The 25,275-nt window shown below is 42.3% G+C and overlaps 1 long non-coding RNA gene across 3 annotated transcripts in view; it reads right to left on the bottom strand.

Annotated features, from left to right (window-relative positions):
• Positions 1-19,785, bottom strand: part of LOC129619917 (uncharacterized) — a 200,582-nt gene extending 180,797 nt beyond the window's left edge. For all 3 annotated transcript variants that reach the window (XR_008698288.1, XR_008698286.1, XR_008698287.1), the window contains exon 1: positions 19,065-19,785. This is a non-coding gene — a long non-coding RNA (uncharacterized LOC129619917). The remainder of the gene's footprint in view (positions 1-19,064) is intronic.
• Positions 19,786-25,275: the final 5,490 nt, after the last annotated feature.

Genomic DNA, 25,275 nt, shown 5'->3' with positions numbered 1-25,275 from the left:
TAAATTTTAGAATCAATTTGTCATTTTCCATTTTTAAAAAACTGTTGGAATTTTATTAACATGTCATTAGATCGATAGCTCAGTCTGGGGAGAACTGACGTCTTTTTCATATTGTGCCTCTAATCCAGAGATGTTACAGTCCTCCATTTACCTAAGTCTTTAATTTCTGTCAATAATATTTTATAGTTTTCTGTATAGAGGCCTTGTATTTGTTACATATTCCCTATTTAATATATTTGCTGCTGCTGCTAAGTCACTTCAGTCGTGTCCGACTCTGTGCGACCCCATAGATGGCAGCCCACCAGGCTCCTCCGTCCCTGGGATCCTTCAGGCAAGAATACTGGAGTGGGTTGCCATTTCCCTCTCCAGTGCATGCATGCATGCTAAGTCACTTCAGTCGTGTCCAACTCTATGCAACCCTATGGACAGCAGCCCACCAGGCTCCTCTGTCCACAGGATTCTCTAGGCAAGAATACTGGAGTGGGTTGCCATTTAATATATTTGATGTTAGTATAAACGGCATCTTTTTAAAACTTTACTTTCTAATTTGGTGTGGCTGATATAAGTAAATACAATTGATATTCGTATGCTGACTTTATTGTATACAATAGCCTGACTAAACTAACCATTAATTCTAATAGTTCATTTGTAGATGTTTTGGAACCTCTTTATACACAATCATATCATCTGCAAACAAAAACTTTTATTTCTTCCTGCATAATACTTACATATGTTGTTTCATTGTCTTATCTCATTGCACTGGCTAAGAATCTCAATATAATAATGATTAAAAGTAGTGGTAACAGACATCCTTGTCTCATTTCTGATATCAGGGTAAATACTTTCACTATTTAATCATTAAGAATAAAGTTTGCTGTTGATCTGGCAGGGAAGGAACTTTGATTCCTTTTGTAATTAAGGTTACTTTTTAATCCTAGCTTGCTAAGGACTTTTTTATAAGTTGGCATTGAATTTTACCAAATGTGGCTTCTTCATTCATTGAGGTGATCTTTTCTTTTCCCTTTCACTCTGTTAAAATTTCTGTTTAATTCCACTATGATCAGAGAATATACTCTGTATGATTTTGGTTTTTTCAAATTTGTTGAGACATATTTTATGACCCAGCATATGTTCTGCTTTGATAAATATTCCACATTCACTTGAAAAGAAAGTGTATACCTGCAGGCATTCCATACAATAGTCTATATATGCAGTGAGGTAAATTTTGTGGGTCATGCTGTTCACATTTTTTATATGCTTACCTAAATTTTGTCTGAAAATCAATAGCAGAAAAATAATTATAAAATCACCAAATGTTTGGAAGTTAAGCAATATAATACTAACTAATCCATGAATCAGAAATATTCATAATAAAACTTAGGTAAAACAGAGCTTAGAGAAAAATTTATAACTTTAATGCTTATCTTGGAAGAAAAGTAAAGCTTAAATTTTTTATTGTTTTTATTTCCCTATTAAGTTGGCTTTTTTAACATTATGAAATGTCTTTTTATTTGTAACAGTACTTCTCAGCTAAGGACATTTGGTAAGGTCTAGAGATAACTTTCGGAGAAGGCAATGGCACCCCACTCCAGTATCCTTGCCTAGAAAGTCCCATGGACAGAGGAGCCTGGTAGGCTGCAGTCCATGGGGTCGCTAAGAGTCAGATATGACTGAGCGACTTCACTTTCACTTTTCACTTTCATGCATTGGAGAAGGAAATGGCAACCCACTCCAGTGTTCTTGCCTGGAGAATCCCAGGGATGGGGGAGCCTCGTGGGCTGCCATCTATGGGGTCACGCAGAGTCGGACACAACTGAAGCGACTTAGCAGCAGTAGCAGCAGAGATAACTTTGGTTGCCACAATTTGGGGTGGTGGGTGCTATAGATGTCTAATGAATAGGAACCAGGGATGCTTGCTGATAAGCATCCTACAGTGCACAGGACAGCCCTCCCCTGCCTCCAACAAAGAATTATCTAGTCCAAAGCTCAGTAGTGCTGAAGAACTGAGTAACCAAACCCTGTTCTATAGTGTGACTTCTTGCCTTAAAATCTACTTTATCTGATATTAATGTAATTAATATCCATATGGGATCTTTTTTTTTTTTTGCCTGAGGAATTATCTTTATTATTCCTTTTGGTGTTCATATTCTAGAGATTAATTTCATCAGCTTTTGTTTATCTCAAAATGTCATTTTTTTATTTTACCTTCATTTTAAACATGTTTTCTTGGTAGAAAATTCGAGGTTGACAGTCACTTTCTTCTGCCATTTAACAGATGCCATTCTATATTTATCTAGGTTATCTTAGTTCTCACAAAAGTCAGGTGTTACTCATATTTTTGCTCCTGGGCATGTTTCTTTTCTTTCTGATTCCTTTTAAATTTTTATTTTTGATTTTGTCTTTTCTTTAGTTTATTATGATAAGTTTAAGTATGGTTTTCTTTGCATTTATCCTAATTATAATACATTGAACTTCTGGTGGCTGTGGTTTGATGTCACATGTATTTATAAAAATTGTCAATCAATATTTTTTTTTCTATTTATTTTAATTGGAGGCTAATTACTTTACAACACTGTGGTGGTTTTTGCCATACATTCACATGAGTCAGCCATGGGTGTACATGTGTTCCCCATCCTGAACCCCCTTCCCACCTGCCTCCCCATCCCATTCCTCAAGGACATCCCAGTGCACCAGCCCTGAGCACCCTGCCTCATGCATCAAACCTGGACTGCCGATCCGTTTCACATATGATAATATACATGTTTCAAGGCTATCAACCAATATATTTTCAAACACTACTTCAGACCCATTTTCTCTCTTTTTGTTTTCTAGGACCTCAGGTACGTACATTTAGATACATATGTACATACATTTCGGAGAAGGCAATGGCACCCCACTCCAGTACTCTTGCCTGGAGACTCCTATGGACGGAGGAGCTTGGTGGGCTGCAGTCCGTGGGGTCGCTGAGGTTCAGACAAGACTGAGCGACTTTACTCTCACTTTTCACTTTCATGCATTGGAGAAGGAAATGGCAACCCACTCCAGTGTTCTTGCCTGGAGAATCCCAGGGACGGCAGAGCCTGGTGGGCTTCTGTCTAGGGGGTCGCACAGAGTTGGACACAACTGAAGCGACTTAGTGGTAGTGGTAGCGGTATACATACATGTAGGTACATACATTAGCTTTTCATCATTTCTATGTATATATCTTATATTACATATTTTCTCCCTCTGTCTATCAATCTGGATATTTTCTACTAACCTGTCTTCCAGTTCAATAATCCTCTTTAATATGAGTTCTAATCTGCTATTAAACTCATCTTTGAATTATTAACTTAAGTTATTGTAATTGCAGTTATAAAACTCCTATTTGATGCATTTATATAGGTTCTTGTTCTCTGGTGAAATTTTCCATTGTTTCCTCTATTTAATTAAGCACATTAACCACAGTTGTTTTAAACTATGCCTGTGTCTGAGAACTGCAATATCTGAATCACCTGTGAGTCTGTCTCTTCTATAGATTTTCCTTGGGTTTTCTTTTTTCTTGTTTGTTGTTGTTTGGGGTTTTTGTCTGTTTTTTATTTTGTTTTGTTTTCAGTCCTTTGATCCTGTTTCCTAATATGCTTGATAATCTTGTATTTAAATGTGTGAGAAATCCTGTCTGTGTATAATTCCACAGAGAATTTTTTTTCTTTTTCCTGGAAGACAGAGAACTGAGAGATCATTCTGATCCAGGTAAGGTGAGTCTATTTCTGGTTTCCCCTTGTCCCAGTGCTTGGTCCTCCAGGAGTCCCAAGTGAAAACTACAGCTCATTACCAGCTCCCCACACACACACATCTTCCTGAATTCCAACTTAAGTCTCCTTAACACTGTGACAGGAGAGGCAATGGCACCCACTCCAGTACTCTTGCCTGGAAAATCCCATGGATGGAGGAGCCTGGTGGGCTGCAGTCCATGGGGTCGCTAGAGTCGGACACGACTGAGCGACTTCACTTTCACTTTTCACTTTCATGCATTGGAGAAGGAAATGGCAACCCACTCCAGTGTTCTTGCCTGGAGAATCCCAGGGACAGGGGAGCCTGGTGGGCTGCCGTCTATGGGGTCGCACAGAGTCCGACACGACTGAAGCGACTTAGCAGCAGCAGCAGCAGCAACACTGTGACATCACCCTCTCTGCTTAGCTTTTTAGACTCTTGTATCTACTCTCTGCTTATTTTATCAGCATCTCATTCCAAGCATGTACTTCTTAGGATGTGACAAATGACTCAAGGAAAAACTACAGGCAGGATACTGGGATCAATATCCTACAGTACTCTTTCCTCTAAGATCTCATTCCTCAAGTCTTGGCTGCCTTAGCAATCTTGAACACCAGTGTTTGACTTCCAGCCTAATGAACCCACTTGGTACAAGGTTTTTGTCTAGACTTTGTGCCCTGAGCTATAATTGGCCATGTTCCATACAGAAAAATTGATAGTGAACCTAAGACTTGCTTCAATGTATTTTTCTTCTCACTGGAACTTTGATTTGTCAAGTCCTGCCTGCCTTGATTTCCCTTTGTTGCCTTCAAACATCTGTTTTACAGTTGCACTTAGCAGGAAGGTTAGTCTGATACTAGCTACTCCATCTTAATCGAAAGCACAAGTGGTAATTACTTTTTAATAGGCTATAAGCAATACAAAGTTAAGAACTAATTGGATTCATTAAATTATTTGGCTAATTAGACTAATAACTACCTTGAATTTCCACAGCACTATTCTTCCAAGGATTTCAAAGTACTTCCACACATTAACAAAGGACCATTACTAGTTCCCTCTAGCTCTAATTTGTAAACTTAAAACAGAGTAATGGAAGAAAATAACTTCAGTTCCAAGGTACATAGGTATCCCGAGAAATTAGACAAAAACTGTACTAACATGCTGACTGCCAAAATCATTGAAGTGCTTTAAAATCCTAGGAAGTAGACTCCCCTCAAGTACACCATGCTTCATATTAAGCCTGTTACTCTCCATAACCTCTAGTGACCGAAAGGGATATGGAATGTATGTAGCTGGTACTAAGTGCTGGTTTGGATACTTCATCAAGCCAAGTGAATAGACTGCATTAAGACTACTCAAATATGTTTTTAAAAATATAATTACAGGCAAACCTGAGAGAGAATGCTGGCTCTATTCCAGACCATCACAATAAAGTGAGTATCACAATAAAGTGGATCACAAAAAATTTTTTTTTGGTGAGGAGGGGTGGTTCCCAGTGCATAGAAAAGTTGTGTGGGACTTCCCTGGTGGTCCAGTGGCTCAGACTCCAAGCTCCCAAAGCAGGAGGCCCAGGTTTGATCCCTGGTCCAGGAAATAGATCCCCCATGCTACAACTAAGAACTCACATGCCACAACTAAGACCCAGTACAGTCAAATAAATAAATAATTTTTTAGGTTATGTTTACACTATACTGTAGTCTACTGTGTGCAATAACATTGGTGGTTTAGTCACTAAGTCGTGTCCAACTCTTGCAACCCCATGGACTGTAGCCCACCAGGCTCCTCTGTCCATGGGATTTTCCAGGCAAGAATACTGGAGTGGGTTGTCATTTCCTTCTCCAGGGGATCTTCCCAACCCAGCAATCGAACTCAGGTCTCCTGCATTGCAGGCAGATTCTTTACCAACTGAGTGCACAGCTTAATTTAAAAAAAAAAAAAAAAAAACTTTATTGCTAGAAAAAATTCTATCCACCCTCTAACAATGAAGGGTGGCCACAAACCTTCAATCTGTAAAAGAAACACAATATCTGTGAAGCTTGATAAAGGAAAGCACAATAAAATGAAACATGCCTGTTAGAGTGAAATAATTTTCCGTAAGATTTATAGGATAACAAATACTGCAGTTTAATTCAGAATTGGTCTTCTCATGTAAGTAATGCTATGACAATATTACAAACCATATTCTGTTTATCCTTTCAAGTTCACTGTAGCCCTAGCCTTTCAAGTGATATTTTTTTCTATAAAGTTGCAGTTTTTTCCATGCCTTCTCTCTAGAGTTGGCATTAAACCTGGACTTCTTACAAATTCTTTCCAGAGAAATACATTCAGCTTATAAAAAAAAAAATCTGAAGATCAAAAATAACCAAAAACCTCAATGGGGAGAAAAATTACTAAATAAGCAATAAGAGCCTGTGGACCTGAGCTCTATATCATAGCAAATAGTTACAAATGAAACACAAAGCACCCAATAGACACCCAATAAATATTTGATGATATTGATTTCTTGCATCCTACGATGAGTTTTTAGTGGGGCTTTGATAGTAATTGGGTACCTCATCTTAATACCTTGACACAAGGGAATTTGGAATAATCCATCATCACGCTTACCCAAGATTCCCAATAACAAGCACCACAAGCTGGGTGAGAATAGGTTGACCTCATAAGGCCCCATGCAGCCCTGTGACTTGAGAATTAATAATAAATGGAGGCTGGCATTTTTATAGCCAATTTCTGCCAGAATTGAAAGTATCTCATAGAGACTGGCTGGGATTCTTACCTTTTCTTGAAAGACTAGGAAGAAAGAAATGGTGATGTCCATTTTATAGCACAGAAATCAAATATTTCAATAAAGGTCACATAACATGCCCACCTCAGCTAGGGCAAGTACCTGGGTGTCCCCAGTACCTGTCAAATGAGTTATTGACGAGTGTTAATTTTCTGCTTACTGTTACTCCTACTATAGACCAAATCCTAACTACTAGACTGTTTCTAATATAGTGATACTGTCCTTATGTCTGCAAATGGACCATACTGGTATAATTCTTTTAATGCTCAGCTCACACCTATTTTGTCCCATTTATGAATAAGCAGTAAAGCAAAACTATATAAGTGGGAAAGAAAGGGTGAATTGGGCACTCATTTCCTTCTTGCATTTACCAAAAAAATTTGCCACCGTATTGTATATTTCTATGGGGTCACACAGAGTCGGGCACGACTGAAGCAACTTAGCACAGCAGCAGCAGTAAGTTATTATCACCTGCAAAATGAAGGTAAAAGATAGGCTAGGTAAATAGGGCTTTTAGCACAGTAAGGTTAAAAAGGGCTTCCCAGGTGGCACTAGTGGTAAAGAACCCGCCTGTCAATGCAGGAGACATAAAAGATGTGGGTTCGATCCCTGGGTCAGGAAGATCCCCTGGAGGAGGGCATGGCAATCCACTCCAGTAGTCTTGCCTGGAGAATCCCATGGACAGAAGGGCCTGGCAGGCTACAATCAATGGGGTCACAAAGAGTCAGACACAACTGAAGCAACTCAACACACAACACATGGAAGGTTAAAAAAGAGTAGTTCAGATCCTAAACAACCACATGCTTCACAAAGCTTAAAAAATCTAAATGGAGAAGTTTTAGAAACTATATCAGTATCATTGGAGTTTATGCAATGAATAAATCAAATATTTATCACTTCTTGACTCCTGTATTATAACTGCTATTCACAATGAGAAAATCCATGGTTTATGGTGTAAACCAATTGCTACTTTAGATAAAGACATATAAGTCTATAAATTCACTAATGCTGTTTCCACTGGTTAATAGCATGCAATATGCTGAACTTCCATTATAACCTTGAGCCCATCTCACCAGTCTTGGGATAAAAGGAAAATTGTGTTGGGACCCATCAAACTGCCTCTTGAGAAATCTGTATGCAAGTCAGAAAGCAACAGTTAGAACTGAACATGGAACAACAGACTGATTCCCAATTGGGAAAGGAATACATCAAGACTGTATATTGTCACCCTGCTTATTTAACTTATATGCAGGGTACATCATGAAACGCTGAGCTGGATGAAGCACAAGCTGGAGTCAAGATTGCCGGAAGAAATATCAATAACCTCAGATATGCAGATGACACCACCCTTATGGCAGAAAGTGAAGAACTAAAGAGCCTCTTGATGAAAGTGAAAGAGGAGAGTGAAAAAGTTGGCTTAAAACTCAACATTTTGAAAACTAAGATCATGGCATCTGGTCCCATCACTTCATGGCAAATAGATGGGGAAACAGTGGAAACAGTGTCAGACTTTATTTTTCTGGGCTCCAAAATCACTGCAGATGGTGACTGCAGCCATGAAATTAAAAGACTCTTACTCCTTGGAAGAATAAGCTATGACCAACCTAGACAGCACATTAAAAAGCAGAGACATTACTTTGCCAACAAAGGTCCATCTAGTCAAAGATATGGTTTTTCCAGTGGTCATGTATGGATATGAGAGTTGGACTATAAAGAAAGCCGAGCCCCGAAGAATTGATGCTTTTGAACTGTGGTGTTAGAGAAGACTCTTGAGAGTCCCTCAGACTGCAAGAAGATCCAACCAGTCCATCCTAAAGGAAATCAGTCCTGAATATTCATTGGAAGGACTGATGCTGAAGCTGAAACTCCCAATACTTTGGCCACCTGATGTGAAGAACTGACTCATTGGAAAAGACCCTGATGCTGGGAAAGATTGAGGGAGGGAGGAGAAGGGGACGGCAGAGGATGAGATGATTGGATGGCATCACCAACTCAATGGACATGAGTTTGAGTAAACTCTGGGAGTTGGTGATGGACATGGAGGCCTGAAATGCTGCAGTCCATGGGGTCGCAAAGAGTTGGACATGACTGAGAAACCGAACTGAAGTGATTGAAACTGCCAGAAGGAGCAGCTCAAATACATCCCAATATCCAGTCAACACCTAGCAAATGTCTAAAGGTTGGTAAAGGTAAGTGTGGCTCAGTAGTAAAGAATCCACCTATCAATGCAGGACATGTGGGAGACTCTGGTTCAACCCCTGGTTAGGAAGATCCCCTGGAGGAGGGCATGGCAACTCACTCCAGTATTCTTGCCTGAAGAATCCCATGGACAGAAAAGCCTGGCGCTACAGTCCATAGGGTCAGAAAGGGTCAGAGACAACTGAGTGAATGAGCATGCACACACACACAAAGGTAAGTGTGCCCACTGGGAATAGATGTGGAAAATGGATTAGGGGAACACATCTGCTATAGGGCTTGCTTTATTTTGTCTTGCTAATGTGAGTGGACTTCAACCTCCTTGTCCTACAGCCCTTTCCTATGTGAAGTTTGGCGGAAACTACAGCTATCAACCACCCTCCAAGGGAGACAGAGAGTCAGCAGGGAGGTAGAACACCAGCTCACCCCAGGGTTACTGCTTTAGCCTGCTTGTTCCCCCTCTCTCCGAGAGTCTCCAACCCACTATCCTGTCAGGAATCAGACTCCCAGTTGCCTCTTCCTCTTTTTGTGATCAGCTCACTCATTCCCTCCAAAAAGGACTTTGCTCTAGATTAAACTCCTCACCTCCTAGATTAAACTGCTACCATTTCTCAGGTTGCATTCAGAATCAGAAAATCCAAGAAATATATTCACAGATGTTCCCTTGTTTATTTGTTGACTCTGTGTAATTTGTTTGCCCTAATTTGTTTTTGTCTACCTTGGGACTTCCCTTTTTAATTTCCCTTTCTCTGTTTACCCCTCTTTGTGGAGCAGCGGTCTGTTAAGCTGTGAGAGGCACACGCCAAATTAAAAAAAAAAAAATGCACTGCAGATTGTTTTAAGCATGGGCTGCCCCTTTGGGCCTGAAGGCCTTGCTTGAAGCCTGCACCTGCTCCTCCTCCTGAGACACAGGGCTCCTGATCTTTATCCCCTGCCTTTAAGCTGCCTGATTCCTATTATCCAAAGTCAAACAGCGTTCTCTACATTCACGCCTCCAGCACTTGGCATGAAATTAATAAGCCTGGCTGATATATTTCCCTGGAAGCCTGCCACTCTTTAACAGTGGTGTTAGATTAAAAATTTTGGCATGGTTAATGAACAGGGAAAAGCTGAAGCCAAAAGTTTCATGCAGCAATGCAAAGATTTGGGGGTTATGAAAAGAATACCAACTTTCCTCCTATTTTCTGAATGCCATCCTAATTACAGGGTTAGATAACAAACACAACTAGACAGTCAGCACTAGAAGAAAGAGGGCATTCTCAGGCTCTGCTCACATTTCGATTTTATCATCTGTCCTTTCAATCACATGGCCTTCTGTTAGACTGGGTTATCTGAAATTGTAATAATAGCTATTTGTGCTTGAAACAGGCCTCCCCATCCCAGGTCACTATTTTTCTCATTAAATGAGCACTGTGAATGGATTTCAAGCCACAAACTGATCTTCCTGAATTGAAAGTCAATCCAGTGAGAGGAGATGATTTAGAGTTTCTTGGAGACCAGTGTCTCATTGTTGGAATTCTAGTCTTCGCCATTCACGTCTATAAGCACACTCCCTAAATCATAAAAACACATCCCGCCCCCCACCACAGGGGAGACACTTGTTACTGAGGCCCATCACTTGGCCCCCTACCTTCCTCTCAACATAGCACCATCTGTAGAGAATTAGCCTCACTCAGAAGATGTAAAATCCAGTAGGCGCATATGACCCATCCCATTGGATAAGCGTTTCTCAAGAGGTCTCACAAGGGTTTGGCAAACCAATGCAGAATGCTGTATGCCACACCAGGCCATCTCGGTGCAGATGGGGACAGGAACCTGAGCCACGAGGGCTCAGTTCCCAGATACCCCTCTCTACGTCTGAGCAGGCAATGCCACTGAGCCAGAAGCTTGAGGACATGAAGGGACCAGGATGCAGTAGGAGGCAGGAAAGAAGGAAAAAAAGGAAAATTCTTGCTGCTTAGCAGAAGCACACAAGAACACACTCTCCAGACTTTTCCATCTCCTGAAGAACGGCAGGGGAGTCACGGCAACGAGCACAAGTGCACGCCGCCCCCTTCAGGAACTCTTGGTTCCGAGTCCCAGGGCCCAGCAAAGGTGGGACCTCAGAGCTCCCAATTCTTTGATCCAATTTGGAAAGCCAGGGAAAAGAGCTCAGAAAGGGTTGCTCAGCTGATCAAACACAAGGTTTATTTTTTATGTGCTCTGAAGGGGCAAGTAAAATCAAACTAAACCCATCTATGAATAATACAAATCCAAGAGACTGTTATTTTTAAGTTTTGCTTTAGTTTCCCTGATCAATGAAATGGTCATAAGCAAAAGCTTCATGTCAAAATCACCAGCTTTGCTCAAAAATCTCATTTACAACTGAAAAAATAATCACCTAGAGGTGGATGCATGGGAATCACATCATCTCCACTTGTGATGGCCAATGTGACAGCCATTCTGGCACAGATACCCTATGTAATCAAATACCTGAAGGAGGAACTTCCCCCACACCATGAGCTGAAAAGAGGAAGTATGACTAACACTCTTCTCTTAGGTTACTGGGAGGCAAAAGGCTTTTACGGCATGTGAGGGATTCATCCGGAGACAGGAGTTGACCCTTGGTAGAGTCAAATCAATTTCATAGCAACCCATTACAACAAGCGTCTACTATATTCATTACTGCAGAATACTTCAAAGCTTTTTTGCAACATAAAGCAAGCATAAAGAGATCAAAGCTCCTGGACCACACATAATGCAGTTGAAAGTTGTCCCAACATGTTCTCTGCCTGCAAGACAAATAAGTTAAATATATTTGCAAATGTCAACTTTGTCCCTTTTAATGCCTCTTAAATCAGGTCAGTGAGTCTGTTTTGGAAACAGAAGTAGGATGACTCACAGATACTTGCTTGGCTCATTACTCGAGCTTAGACAACAAAGCAACTCAATTGTGAGCACTCTGGAGTTGCCCTCCTATGGTCTGCATCCTTAGGACACTGTTAAACTCTGACCGTCTAGATTTAAAGTCCTGATCTTTTGTTTAAGAACAGTACCCTGCTATTATACACACGCATCATTATCGTGAAACCTGAAAAAAAGTAAACCCATTTTAAAAATGCGTTTAACTCTTCTGGCGCTCAGGGTAAATGCTGGTTTGCTCCTGTGGCCCGCACTGAGACTTTTGTCTTTCAACCCGAACTGGCCTTGAATACTAAATTCCTTTCAGAGTCAGATGAACCTTTGCAATAAATGATCTGTCCCACTTTAAAGACTGGTTCCAGTGTCCCCACATACCTATTTTGTCTTTGACCATCTGAACATACATCGCCCCTTGCTGATACCTTTCTCGGGGAGTCGTCACAATCTCCTATATATTGGGAGTCAAGGTGTGTGGTTTTTTTTTTTTCAATCTGTCTCAGTTCCTTGACTAGGGGATAAGAATATCAAGGGTAGATCCCATGCCCTGAGGTGGACATTCCCACACATTTTCCTTTTCTGAGCAGGAGATATGTATCCTCATGCCAGCTTCCATACCAAAATCTTTAAGTTAATGTACATTGAATAATGAATACATTTTTCTAGTCAGCCCACTGCTTTGAGGACAAAAACCTTCTTTTCATGATTCTTAGTGTTCTGAATAGCATGGACCTTCTGGAGTAACTGCCTACGCTGAAGGGAACACAAGGAGGATTTCAAGTGTACAGTATATTCAAATGACTTAATACAAGAACCACAGAAGTACTACTGATGAGTTGAAAAATGCTTCAGGTCTCAAAGTATCACCTTGTATCTTTCCCATCTCCTCACTAACCCAGTTTGCACAGTTTAGAAATACTCTGCAGTATCTTCCCAGGTATCCCATTCTTGGACATTATAAGCTTCTACCAAACAATCAATATGTACCAGCCAAGAGATTCAGGACAACCTTAGAAGGGCTATGGCATTGGGGACTCAGTCAATATCCCTACTAGGGTCCCAGGCTATGAATGGACATCTTGGACACAGTATTCATTTCCTGTTGCTCCTGTAACAATTACCACAAATTTATTATCTTAAGGTTCTGGATCTCAGAGGTTTAAAATGGGTCTAACAAGGCTAACACCAAGGTATCATTGGGGGTACATTATTTATTGAAAATCTAAGGGATAATCCATTTTTTTGCTTTTCCCAGCTCCCAGAAGCCACCTGCATCCTTGGCTCATGGTCCTACTTCTGCATCTTCAAAGCCAACAACATCGGTCTAAACCCTTCTCACTCTTCCTTCACCCTGGTCCTCTCTCTTCTGTCTTCCTCTTCCACTAGTAAGAGCTCTTCTGATTATATTGAGTCTAGCTCATTCAGTGTACCCTTCCCAATTCAAGGTCGGCTAATTAGCAAACTTAATTCCACCTGCAACCTTAATTCTCGTTGCCATGTAACCTAGGGCTCGGGACATGGACAGCTTTACAGCCATCATTCTGTCCACCACAGGCAGGCAGAACAGGGGAGCAAAGGTCCCAATTCTTGGGAACCAGTGGTTTGGGATGGAAAATGGAAGGCCCACAACTAGAGAACACTGTCTACAGAGAGCCCTCAAGCAAAGGGCCAGTGCCGCCATCCATCCCAGGGAGGTCATGAGAGCACCCTTCCTCTAAGGCAGCTTCTCCTTTGAGGAAAGAGTGAGAAGGGTGAATGTATGCACGCTAAGGGACTCCTCAAGTCTTCCCATGACACAGGTACTCCTGGGGAAGGGGCACCACTTGACACAGGGAGATGACGGAGACTTCACTTAGGAAATCATTTGGATGACTCTCAAAATACACCATGTACTCACTCCTCTCTCCACCTTTGCTGTTAGTGAAAGTGAAGTCATTCAGTCATGTCCTCCTCTTTGGAGGAGCCTACCAGGCTCCTCCCTCTATGGGATTTTCCAGGCAAGAATACTGGAGTGGGTCACCATGCTGTTAGGCAGCCTTTATACCAAATCAATAATACAAAGACCCAACACACACACACACACACACACACACACACACACACCCCTTCCTTATGTGCTTTTAGACTCAAATACAAAGTTAAACAGGAAGATAGTAACTCTTCCATTACAGTTTGCTGTTGCCTCCCCTAGGGGTGCCAGTTTGGGTTGGTTAATGTCCTGTGACAAGCAGGGGTGAGATTCTTTATGGGGCAGTGTTTATCTTCACCATATGTTTTCTAGTATTGACTGAGAGTGTTAATTGGTGTTTCAGGGGTCAGGAGGGGAAAGATCAAGGGCATCTAGGGAGAACGCACCCTCTAGTGTCCCTCTACCCTCAATTAGTGGGTTAACACGTGTCTAAATGTTCATAATTTGTGCTGATCTACTGCTTAGCCAGCAAATGGGTCCCACTTGGAATGTGCTGTATGTCAGCCTCAGAGTTTTCTTGTCTTCTCATTTACTTAGGAAAAAAAGAAAGAGGTTTTTTTGTTTTTTGTTTTCGTATTGTGGCTGCAAAATAAAAGTGAGTATGCCAGAGGGATGGTACGGGGAGGGAGGAGGGAAGAGGATTCAGGAAGGGGAACACGTGTATACCTGTGGCAGATTCATGTTGATATATGGCAAAACCAATACAGTATTGTAAAGTTAAAAAATAAAATTAAATTTTAAAAAAAAAGTGAGTGTGACCACACTGACATTCACAAGTAATTGAAGGTCCAGGTGGCACCTGGATGTCCTGACTCTACCCCCTCCTCCCTGTTTCTCACCCCACATTCTCACCTGCCTTCCTGGGCACCCATGGAAATCCCTTTCCAAGTCTATCAAGTGCTTCCCCTCTTCTTTTACAAACCCAAACCCACACCTCTCCAGAGAGCTTCCCAATACTTTTTGAATATCAACCTCACTGCAGATAAAGACATTCCACTTAAAACTACACAGAAAGACCAAATCTCCAAATGGAGACGATTCTAAGAACTGATGACACTCAATATAATAAGGCTGCTGACAGTGTGAATAAATAGGTGCTGTGGTTTGGAGCGTTTGAAGCCACGTAACTGGAGGGCAATTTGGACACAGTCATCAAGAGTCCTTCAAATGTTTATGTGCTTTGACTCTGTAATTCCTCTTTAGGAATCCATGTTAAGGAAATAAAGAGAAATGTAGCCAAAGTCTTACATGCAATGTTTTCCATCACTAAGTTACTTGAAATTGAAAAAAAAATTGGAAAAAAAAAGTACTATCATCTGAATGTTGTTTCTCCCTAAATTTATAAGCTGAAATCCTAACCCTATAATATTGTAGGTGGGCCTTTGGGAAGTGAATAGGTCATGAAGGTGGAACCCTCATGAATAAGATTAGTGCTCTTATACACGAGGGTTCAGAAAGATCCCTGGCCTCCTTCCACCAGGTCAGGATACAAAGTGAAGTTTGAAACCCAGAAGAAGGCTCTTCCCCAACCATACTGGCACCCTTACTTCAGACTTCCAGCCTCCAGAACTGTGAGCAATACACTTCTGCTATTTATAGGGCACCTTTCTATGGTATTTTGTTAAAGGAGTCTTAACAGACTACAACACAATGAATCCTAACAACAGAAAGGTAGTTAAATAAATAAAGCAACCATTAAAAAATCATGTTTTAAAAAAATATTTAATGAGACAGGAAAATGACAAAAACATAATTTTAAGTAAAATAGCAGGATATGCTCCCATCACCAAATTTGCTTCATATACTGTATTACTAGTCAGGCTTTTTCCTAATATTTCTTATTATTCCTACTCTTCTTCTTGTGGTATTAATTACCTCAGGGAAGAGATGAGGTAGCAAAAAGTGGAAAACACAGGAGTCAGGTCTTGATTCAAATGCCTCTGCCCTATCTTAGGCCAAATAATTGGAAAGAGGTGATGTGAAGAAGCGCCAAGCCCCACACTTACCCCACCCCACACGTGCTCTGTTGCTTCAGCTGTGTCTGACTCTTTGTGATCCTATGGACTGTAGCCTGCCAGGCCCCTCTGTCCATGAGATTTCCCAGGCAACAATACTGGAGTGGGTTGCCATGCCCTCTTCCAGGGGATCTTCTGGACCTAGGGATCGAACTCGCGTCACCTGCATTGGCAGGTGGATTCTTTACCACTGAGCCACGGGGGAAGCACTACCCTACCCCAGGGTTAGATATAAAGAACCTCTTCCCCAGACGAAGGAAGAGCTGAAGGAGATACAGAGAAGTAAAGAGGTCCTACTGTATTCATATGGTGTGTGTGTGTGTGTTATGGGAGAGCATGAAGTATGATGACAGGCAGGGAAAAGTGGAGAGCAAAGGGAACCTGGGCCCTTCCTGAACAGAGCTCTGGAAACAGCAGAGTGAGAGTGCAGCAGAGTGCAGGAGAGTTCCCTGCACCCACAGAGGAAAGAGCCACACACCATGTCTAGGCTGAGTACTTTATCACACACACCCCAGTTCCCAGGAAAGCGTGGAAGCAGCGGGATGAATCAGCGTCAGGAGTGGCAGGCAAGTCACAGGCCCTCTGATGGCCTCGTGAAGTCTCCTACAGCCCAGGGCAGCACCAAGAGCTGCACGAAGCTGGGTGACCATGACAGCAGGAGAGTGGCTGAGAGACAGAGGCGCCCACGTTCAGAGAACCAGAGCACATCCTTCAAGCGTTACAACTGAACCAGCACTTTGGTTCTTTCACCAAAGACTAGACCCGGAGTTCCCTCCCACCCTACATACCACTGTCAGGGATCCTGCAAAAGAGTCAAGTCTTAAACTTCTAACTGATGCACAGTCAGCTCTCAGATCCCATATCTGGCCAAGACTGTCCGCTCTAACTCTCCTCGGATGAAGCCCTCCTCCAGGCAGACTACTGGGACAGGAGAAGGTTTTCCCACTGTCCAGCTTCTTTCTTTCTCTCTCATTAACACCCTGTTGCCCACAGTCATCCTCCTACCAGCTCAGAAGTCCCCAGCAGGTCTTCAGCCCAGAGCCCAGACTTTACCTGGTTCCCAGACCACATGATAACCAGACCTGTCCAATGAATCCATCTACTTCCCTATCTCTGTGACAGAAACCCCATTTCAGACTGTCTCTCCTCACCTGGAGGATCTCTGCAATTCAAACTAGCCACTCTTCAAATTCCAAGTCAAGTCCCATTTCCCCTAGCAATATTTCCCTATCCTTTTAGTTCCCAAAGATCTCACCTTTCTTTGATTTCTATGGCACTTATTACCTAAAGCATTCCCTCAAATTCTTAACCACTTATGGACTCATATTTTCTGTCATAACTGAAGCCTATGTTGTCTCTATGGCTCAACCACCCAACTTGGCCAAGTTCAGCAGTGGAGGAAGGGGTATGAGAAAGGATATGTCTTTCACACAAGTTGCCCAATGACAAGAGCACAGGAAGTGCTCCTTAATGCATTCACTACACATCCATTCCTTTCCTACTCCTTCATTCCCAGCTGTAGGCAGAGCTAAAGAGAAATGGAGCAGGCTGCAGACGGGGGCAATGGGCAGTTCAAGGACCCTGGAAAGGATTCCCAACATATGGAAGAGTGCTTATTCAAGAACACACCTTAGGCCTCCCCCGTGAAGAAATTTACTTAAACACTGCCCTTAAGACTACATTGGCAATAGAAAATAGACTTGTGGTTGACAGAGAGGGATGGGGAATGGTTGGATGGGGAGTTTGGGATTAGCAGATGCAAACTATTATATATAGGATGGATAAACAACAAGGTCCTACTGTATAGCATAGGAAATCTACATTCAATATCCTGTGATAAGCCATAATGGAAAAGAATATGAAAGCACATGTGTGTATATATGTGTGTGTGTGTATATATATATGTGTGTGTGTGTGTGTGTGCATAACTGAATCACTCTGTGGTACAGCAGAAATTAACACATGTAAATCAACTATATTTCAATAAAATAAATTTTAAAAATAAAATAAAAAATGAAAAGACTTCATTGGTGAGACTTAAATGCCTAGACAATGTTAGTACCACCTATGTGCACTCCAGGTCTGGGATGGGGAGAAAAGCAAGGTTCTAAAAAAAAGAATATGAATTTAGGACTTCTTTGGTGAAGCAGCTTAAGCACAATTTACCAAATGATGGCCGACAGCAGAGGTCACAGAAGAGTGGTGTGTGTGTGTGTGTGTGTGTGTGTGTATTTACACATGCATATTCATGGCCAAGAAAGCAAAGAACTGGCCCATCACATTTTACAAGAAAGCAAAGAACTGGCCCATCACATTTTACAAGAAAGCAAAGAACTGGCCCATCACATTTTACAAGAAAGCAAAGAACTGGCCCATCACATTTTACCAGAAACATTAAACAATTATGTGTTGAAACCAAAAAATAAAAGCATACCCACCATATCAGAAAAGTAGATGAGGGATACAGAAAATTTACACACAGAGAAGTTCAACAAGCACAGGGAAAGCATCCCACTTTAATAGTAATCAGTCAAAAATCTCTTTCCTCCTTCCCTAAGGCCTAACAGTATCATAAATGGGAATCTCAACAAGCAAATTCAACTTGTGTTTTCTTTCTATCTATTGTGTGTCAGACACTGGGTAGCAAGCAATTCAAAACCATCAACAAGTTCAAGCAAGAGAGGACATGCTCACCTCTACAAGCCCATCACTGTGGAGGATGCGCTGGGGACAGGGAGACAGCATAAGCTAATCCAAGTGCCAGCATTAGGATCATGCAGTGCAGGTGACAACATTTGCTTCCAGCTCAAGTCATTCTTTCCTTCAGGTAAGCTATTTTCTCTTTTTTCTAATTTAACTTCATTTGGACTACCAATATTACAAAAGTCCTCCCAAAGGGATTAAAAAAAAAAAAAAAGCTAAAACGTTTTCACAAAAACTGTATATGGCTTTTACTTTTCACCAAAGTATTAAATTCTAAAACACAGAGGTTGTGTATAAAATTGCTCAAGTTCAGGAGTGAAAATGAGCCATGTGCTTTGGCTGCTTGAGTTAAGTGAACCAGAGCTCAGTGGACACTTCCCAGATGAAGTCAATTCACTTCAAAGAATTATCTCCCCTTTAATAAATCATAAACATGAGAGTAAGTCCCTTTGCACGAATCTGATGCATAATGATGATGATGATGATGATGGTCATCTGGTCAACAGTGAGTTGCTATTCCTCACACAAAGGAGGAGAAAGACATCCAGGGCAGGATTCTGATCTCAGGTTTTCAACTACAGAGCTATTCTATTTTAAATGTATTCTGTTTTACTTGGTTTTGCTTTCTCTGTCTCTCCTCATCAAGTGAAAAAAAAAAATGCTAGGTGTTATTTTATCAGAAGCCCTAGGTCCTCTCATAAGGAAATAAGGGGCAGAAGTTCAGCTCCTCGGAGCTCCTCCTCACCTTGAGCACTCCCCTCCGCTGGTGAAGAATGTGACTGGAATCCAAAAGCCAGACGGCTGTCGGTAGAGATGGGCTCCAGCTCCCCGTGACTTCAGAGCATCATCAACCTCCAAGGTGAGACTCGGCTCTGAGAGAGCACAGTGCTCTGTGAAAGATGTATGTGCTTGTGCTTGGCTGTGACTCTGGGTCTGCTGCTTCTGCGTGGAAAGGGTACTTGGTTACATGGACTAATGCCACTGCCAATCAGCTCAGCTGGGAAATCTTCTGGAAAGGGGCTCAGGCCTCTGTTTCTCTTGTTCCCAAAGGCCAAGTCCTTGTGCCTGATGGCACAGTGAGGCCAAACAGTACCAAAATGTTGGTGTTTGGAACAGAGAAAGGCTTACTGCAGGCCATGCAAGGAAAACAGGTGGCTCCCTGGTGGCTCAGTGGTTAAAGTGTCTGCCTCCAATGCAGGAGACCTGGGTTCAATCTGTGGGTCAGGAAGATCCTCTGGAGAAGGAAACAGTAACCCACTCCAGTATTCTGCCTGGAGAATCCCATGGATGGAGAAGCCTGGAAGGCTACAGTCCATGGGGTCGCAAAGAGTCGGACACCACTGAGCGACTTCACTTTCTTTTTTGCCCCCCAAACCCCCAACTCCCCAGAAGATTTCAGCAAAGTATTTTGAAAGGCCTGGTGAGGGAGGGGGGCTACAGGATAAGCAATCCACTCATGCACAGTTCTCTGATTGGCTGAAGTAACGTGAGCAATCCTTAGGCGTCAGAAGGCCTGGGAGCTAAATGCTCCTGATCATCAAGTAGTTAATTTCTTCCATTTGGTGGTGGTTGTTAGCATCTGAAAAAACTCTGGAAATATACATAAGATACTATTATCTAGTTACTTCAGAGAGGAGCTAAGGCAGGGGATATCGGGGTGGGGTCTGCCCTTGGACAGCCCCAAAGGGCAGTGGCCCCCAATCATTTCGGCACCAGGGACTGGTATCTTGGAAGACAATTTTTCCATAGACTTACTTGCCTGCCACTAATCTCCTGCTGTGCGGCCCTGTTCCTAACAGACCCCAGACTAGTACCAGCCTAGAACCTTGGGATTAGGGACCCCTACCATAGTCCTGCTCAGTTTCAGGTTTCTGTGACTCTCTCCAAGTGAACAACACGCAACCCACCAATTCAGGGAAAGCCCAAATTAATTGATCCAATCGCTTGGCATCAAGGAGGCATAACCATGGTGTTCAAAAGCAGATACAGTCCAGAATCCTGAGTGGACCAAGACCTTGCCACAGTTGGCTCACTTTCAGCAGCCTAAGCTGTGAAAGCTCCAATATACTTTTCAAAATTGCTTTTGGAAACTCGCGTTCCAGAAAGCATTCACTCTGACTCCATTTTTACACCAGCTCTTGATTGAGCCTTGACCAGGTGTCCAGCATTGTTCTGGGTACACTGGAGACAGTGATGGGGCAGGAACCCTGCCTCTACAGAGCACGGTACCAAGAGAGAGCAGTTTTTCTATTGGGGGCCACCTTTCAGTCTGCTGCTGCTGCTGCTGCTAAGTCGCTTCAGTCGTGTCCAACTCTGTGCGACCCCATAGACAGCAGCCTACCAGGCTTCCCCGTCCCTGGGATTCTCCAGGCAAGAACACTGGAGTGGGTTGCCATTTCCTTCTCCAATGCATGACAGTGAAAAGTGAAAGACCTTTTAGTCTAGACATTTATTAATCATTCTTCTATCAGAGAGGAAGAAAAAAACCCTCAATCTCCCCTAAATCCTTTCTTTGGATGATCAATGAAAATATTTTATAATTGAGAGCATTGGATGAAGACTCCTTTTTAAAAATCCTTCTACCTCTAATAAAGTGAGGAGGTAAAAGATATGGATAAGATAAGATTACCCAGGGAAAAGTTATTAGAAAATAAGTTAAAGGACCATATGTTGGCTGTTGATGGCTTTGTCTGGCTGCAGGTACACAGTCTGGGGGCGGGTTTGGGGGGCGGCTTCTAGAACCTGCTGTGAAGTCTCAGGGGTAGGTGGCCTCTGCTCAAATAAGTCCAAGTTTTGTGCCTTTCTGAGTCTTCAGAACTGCACTACCAAATCTTCCTTTCTCTGGACCCTCATTCATGAAAATAAAATCATGAAAAAGAAAATGACTCTGCCAAGAGAACCAGGAGAAGGAAACCACACACAAAGGTCATAAATGTTCCATGCATACCACGATCCCTGCACATCCTTCTCTGGCCTCCCAGAGCAACTACTGCCCTGCTTCTAGCACTGGCCACATCAGTTGCCTGTGAATATATACAGTCTTCACCCTCTAAAATATGAGCTTCCCCTGAAGAGTTGTTGTTTACTAAGTCATGTCTAACTCTTGGCAACCTCTTGGACTGTAGCCCACCAGGCTCCTTCTGTCCATGGATTTCCCAGGCAAGAATACTGGAGTGGGCTGCCATTTCCTTCTCCAGGAGATCTTCCCAACTCAGGGATCAAACCCATGTCTCCTGCATTGGCGAGTGTGTTCTTCACCACTGAGCCACCAGGGAAGCCCTCCCCTGCAGAGAGGCAATGCCAAATTCACCTTTGTGAATACCCCAGAACAAGGCCAAACAAGCTGGTGGATGAGGGGGTTTTGCCTGGCACTGTACCAGGAATGTCCAGGACCCATAGGAAGAGCTGCCTCAGTCCCTCCCCCAGCAAGGATCTCCAGAAGGTGTGTGATCCCACAGTCCTGGAGCAAGAGGGGAGTATAGCACAGAAGGAATGGGCTGCCCTTGAGACAACCCTGTCAGGAAGACCAGCTACATAATTTACAACATCTAAAGCAAAATGAAAAAATGCAGTTTCCTCTATTAAAAAATCGTTAATAATTTCAAGACTGGACAGCAGAAACCAAGTATGGGCCCCTATGAGGCTACATAGGTGCCACATTCATGAAGCCATCTCAGCTTGGCACCTTCTCTGCTTCCTCTATCCTTTATATTTACTCCTGCTGTAACACTGGGCTTCCATGGTGACTCAGAGGTAAAGAATCCACCTGTCAATGCCGGAGACACGAGTTCCATCCCTGGATCAGGAAGATCCCCTGGAGAAGATCCCAGGAACGGGGGAGCTTGGTAGGCTGCCGTCTATGGGGTCGCACAGAGTTGGACATGTCTAAAGCGACTTAGCAGCAGCAGCAGCCAGTATTTTTGCCTGGGGAATCCCATGGACAGAGGAGCCTGGCGGGCTATAGTCCATGGGATTGAAAAGAGTCAGACATGACTGAGAAACTAAACAATAGTTAAAACACTAACCTCTCAACTGAACATTTTTCTGCTGTTTTCCCACTTAACAGTGAGTCCTTTGAGGATAAACATCGTATTTTATTGATTTGTTTTCTCAACTTTTAATACAACACCTGACTGATAATTGGTGCTCAATAAACATGAATTTAATTCAGTGAAATGGAATAAATTAATGGAACGGTATGCCTTTAATATATCTTCTGGTCTAGAGGTTTCAGAAGGTTTTGTGGTAAAAAGAGGTCTGGGGAACCGTGATTTGAAAAAAAATTGTGATTTGGTGACTGTGACTCTGTTACTGTTGAAAAGTAGGAATTTAATTTGTTTTCCTCTTTGGAAAGTAGATGCTTCTGCATCTCTGCACCTTCTCTTCCTTCCTGAGCTACAAGACAGGGCAGAAAGAACACTCTGGGAAGGAAGAAGATAGATCCATTACCTTTTCAAAATCTTTTAGTCTTTTGACTGTAAATGTTCATTTTAATCCTGAAAACCAATAATTTTATAAACAACAAGAATCTATGTATAGCACAGGAAACTATTGTCAATATCTTATAATTACCTACAATAGAAAATAATATATATATAGAGATAGAGAGAGAGAGAGAGAGCCTATATATATATATATATATATATATATATATATATATATAATAGGCAAATAGACTTCACTGGTAGCTCAGTTGTTAAAGAATCCACCTGCAATGCAGGAGACCCTGGTTCAATCCCTGGGTTGGGAAGATCCCCTGGAGAAGGGATAGGCTACCCACTCCAGTATTGTTGGACTTCCCTAGTGGCTCAGACGGTAAAGAATCTGCCTGTAATGCAGAAGCCCTGGGTTCAATCCATGGGTTGGGAAGATCCCCTGGAGGAGGGTACGGCAACCCACTCCAGTATTCTTGCCTGCTAAATTCCATGGACAGAGGAGCCTGGTGGGCTATAGTCCATGGGGTCACAAAGAGTTGGACACAAATGAGCAACTAAACACAGCATATACATACATATATATATATATTTCTGAATCACTTTGCCATACACCTGAAACTAATACATCATTGTAAATCAACCACACTTCAATTAAAAAATATTTTAGGATGTTTTGCCTAATGGCTGCTTTTTAAGGGAGATTCCTTCCTAGAGCAATCCTGTGGTACCTGCAGAATAGTAAGACTGGGATCGATATGATGCCCTGCTCTGCAGTCCCTGATCTTTTCCTCTCCCTAACTGACTCTCAGAATCAGAGCTGTCCTGAGCACTCTTCAGCCAGGACTGGTTTGCTCTCGGTAGCACATTGGTATATTTTCATTTAAGCTTTAGTTAAATCATGTCTGTTAAGGTGTCAGTGACCCATCTTGGCATCTAAAAGGTTAAGTTAATGTAAAAGTTAATTTCCTAAGGTCCTAAAGGACAAAACCCAGGCAATATGTAGGGGATATGCATATGAACTCATTTCAGAAGAAGTGTGTTTGGATGGGACTATTCTGAGTGTGCTTGGATGGAACAAGGGTTTCTTTGATGACTCAGCAGGTAAATAATCCACCTCCAATGCAGAAGACACAAGAGAGAAAGGTTTGACCCCTGGGTCAGGAATAGCCCCTGAAATAGAAAATAGCAACCCACTCCAGTATTCTTGCCTGGAAAATCCCATGGACAGAGGAGCCTGGTGGGCTATACTCCACAAGGTTGCAAAGAGTCAGATAAGACTGAATACTTGACACATTCTGAGTGAACAGAAAGGAAAGGAAAGGAAAAAAAGGAAAAAGGAAAAAAAAAAAGACTACCTTTGATCAATGAGAAAATGTTTATAAAATCAAGATAAGCCAACTCATTAAGTCTATTTATTTTGACTTTATTTTATGCTGTCATATTGTCTAGAAATATAGGAGGCTAATGAGGAAATTATTCATATAGAAGCACTGTCTAATAATGGAGGAGTTTTGATAAGGAATTCCAGAACTGGTCCCACTTTGAGAAGTCTGTACTTACTAGTTCTCTACTACTGTATTAGTTTCCTATTGCTGCTATAACAAACTACTGCAAACTGGGTGGCTTAAAACAGCACAAATTTATTCTCTTGCAGTGCTGTAGGTCAGAGGTCTGGCACAAGTCTCACTGGGTTAAAACCTAGATGTCTGCAAGGCTGTATTCCTTTTAGAGACTCTAGAAGATGAATCCATTTCCTCACCTTTTCCAGCTTCTAAAGGCCACCTGCATTCCTTAGCTTGTGGCCCCTTTCTTCATCTTTTAAAATGAACAGTGTTGCCTCTCTCTGAACATTCTTCTGTAGTCACATTATTCTCTGCCCATAGCCTATAAGGATTCTCCACTCTTAAGAACCCATATGATTAGACTGGACTAACCTGTCCCCCCTACACTTCCTCCTACATGAGGTTGCACTGATCTTTGGTTCTCTACAACAATGGAGACGTAAGCTTCCCTCATCTTGGCCTGACCTTCTAATGACGGTCATGGAAACATTCCCCCTGCCCCTGCCCATCTGCACACCCACCCCAACCCCTCATGCCCTCCCCCCAAGGACAACTGGAGCCCCTTCAGCAACCACAGTACAGACATCCATCTTCAGGCAAGGTGGTGGATAGCTATAAGCAGCCACTAAGTTCACATGTGTTAGACTGGAGGAAACGGGATAATTTTTTTCTGGACATCTCACTTTCCTTTACATAAGCATCTTGAGGTCATTGTTGTTTAGTAGCTAAGTCATGCCCAACTCTTTGCAACCCTATGGACTATAGCCTGCAAGGCTTCTCTGTCCTTCACTTGAGTTCATTCCACTGTCCAAAAGCCAGAGGGTATTTGGAATGTCAACATAACTATTCTCATTGGAACTTGATGACTATGAAATACACAAACCTGGGCTTCCCTAATGCCCTAGTGGGAAAGAATCCACCTGCCAATGCAAGGGACACAGGTTTGATCCCTGGTCCA

The sequence above is a fragment of the Bubalus kerabau genome, chromosome 9 (genome assembly GCF_029407905.1).
Source record: "Bubalus kerabau isolate K-KA32 ecotype Philippines breed swamp buffalo chromosome 9, PCC_UOA_SB_1v2, whole genome shotgun sequence".
Classification (NCBI taxonomy): domain Eukaryota; kingdom Metazoa; phylum Chordata; class Mammalia; order Artiodactyla; family Bovidae; genus Bubalus; species Bubalus kerabau.
Note: the sequence above shows the minus strand (reverse complement) of the source record. Positions and strands in the feature narration are given on the sequence as shown.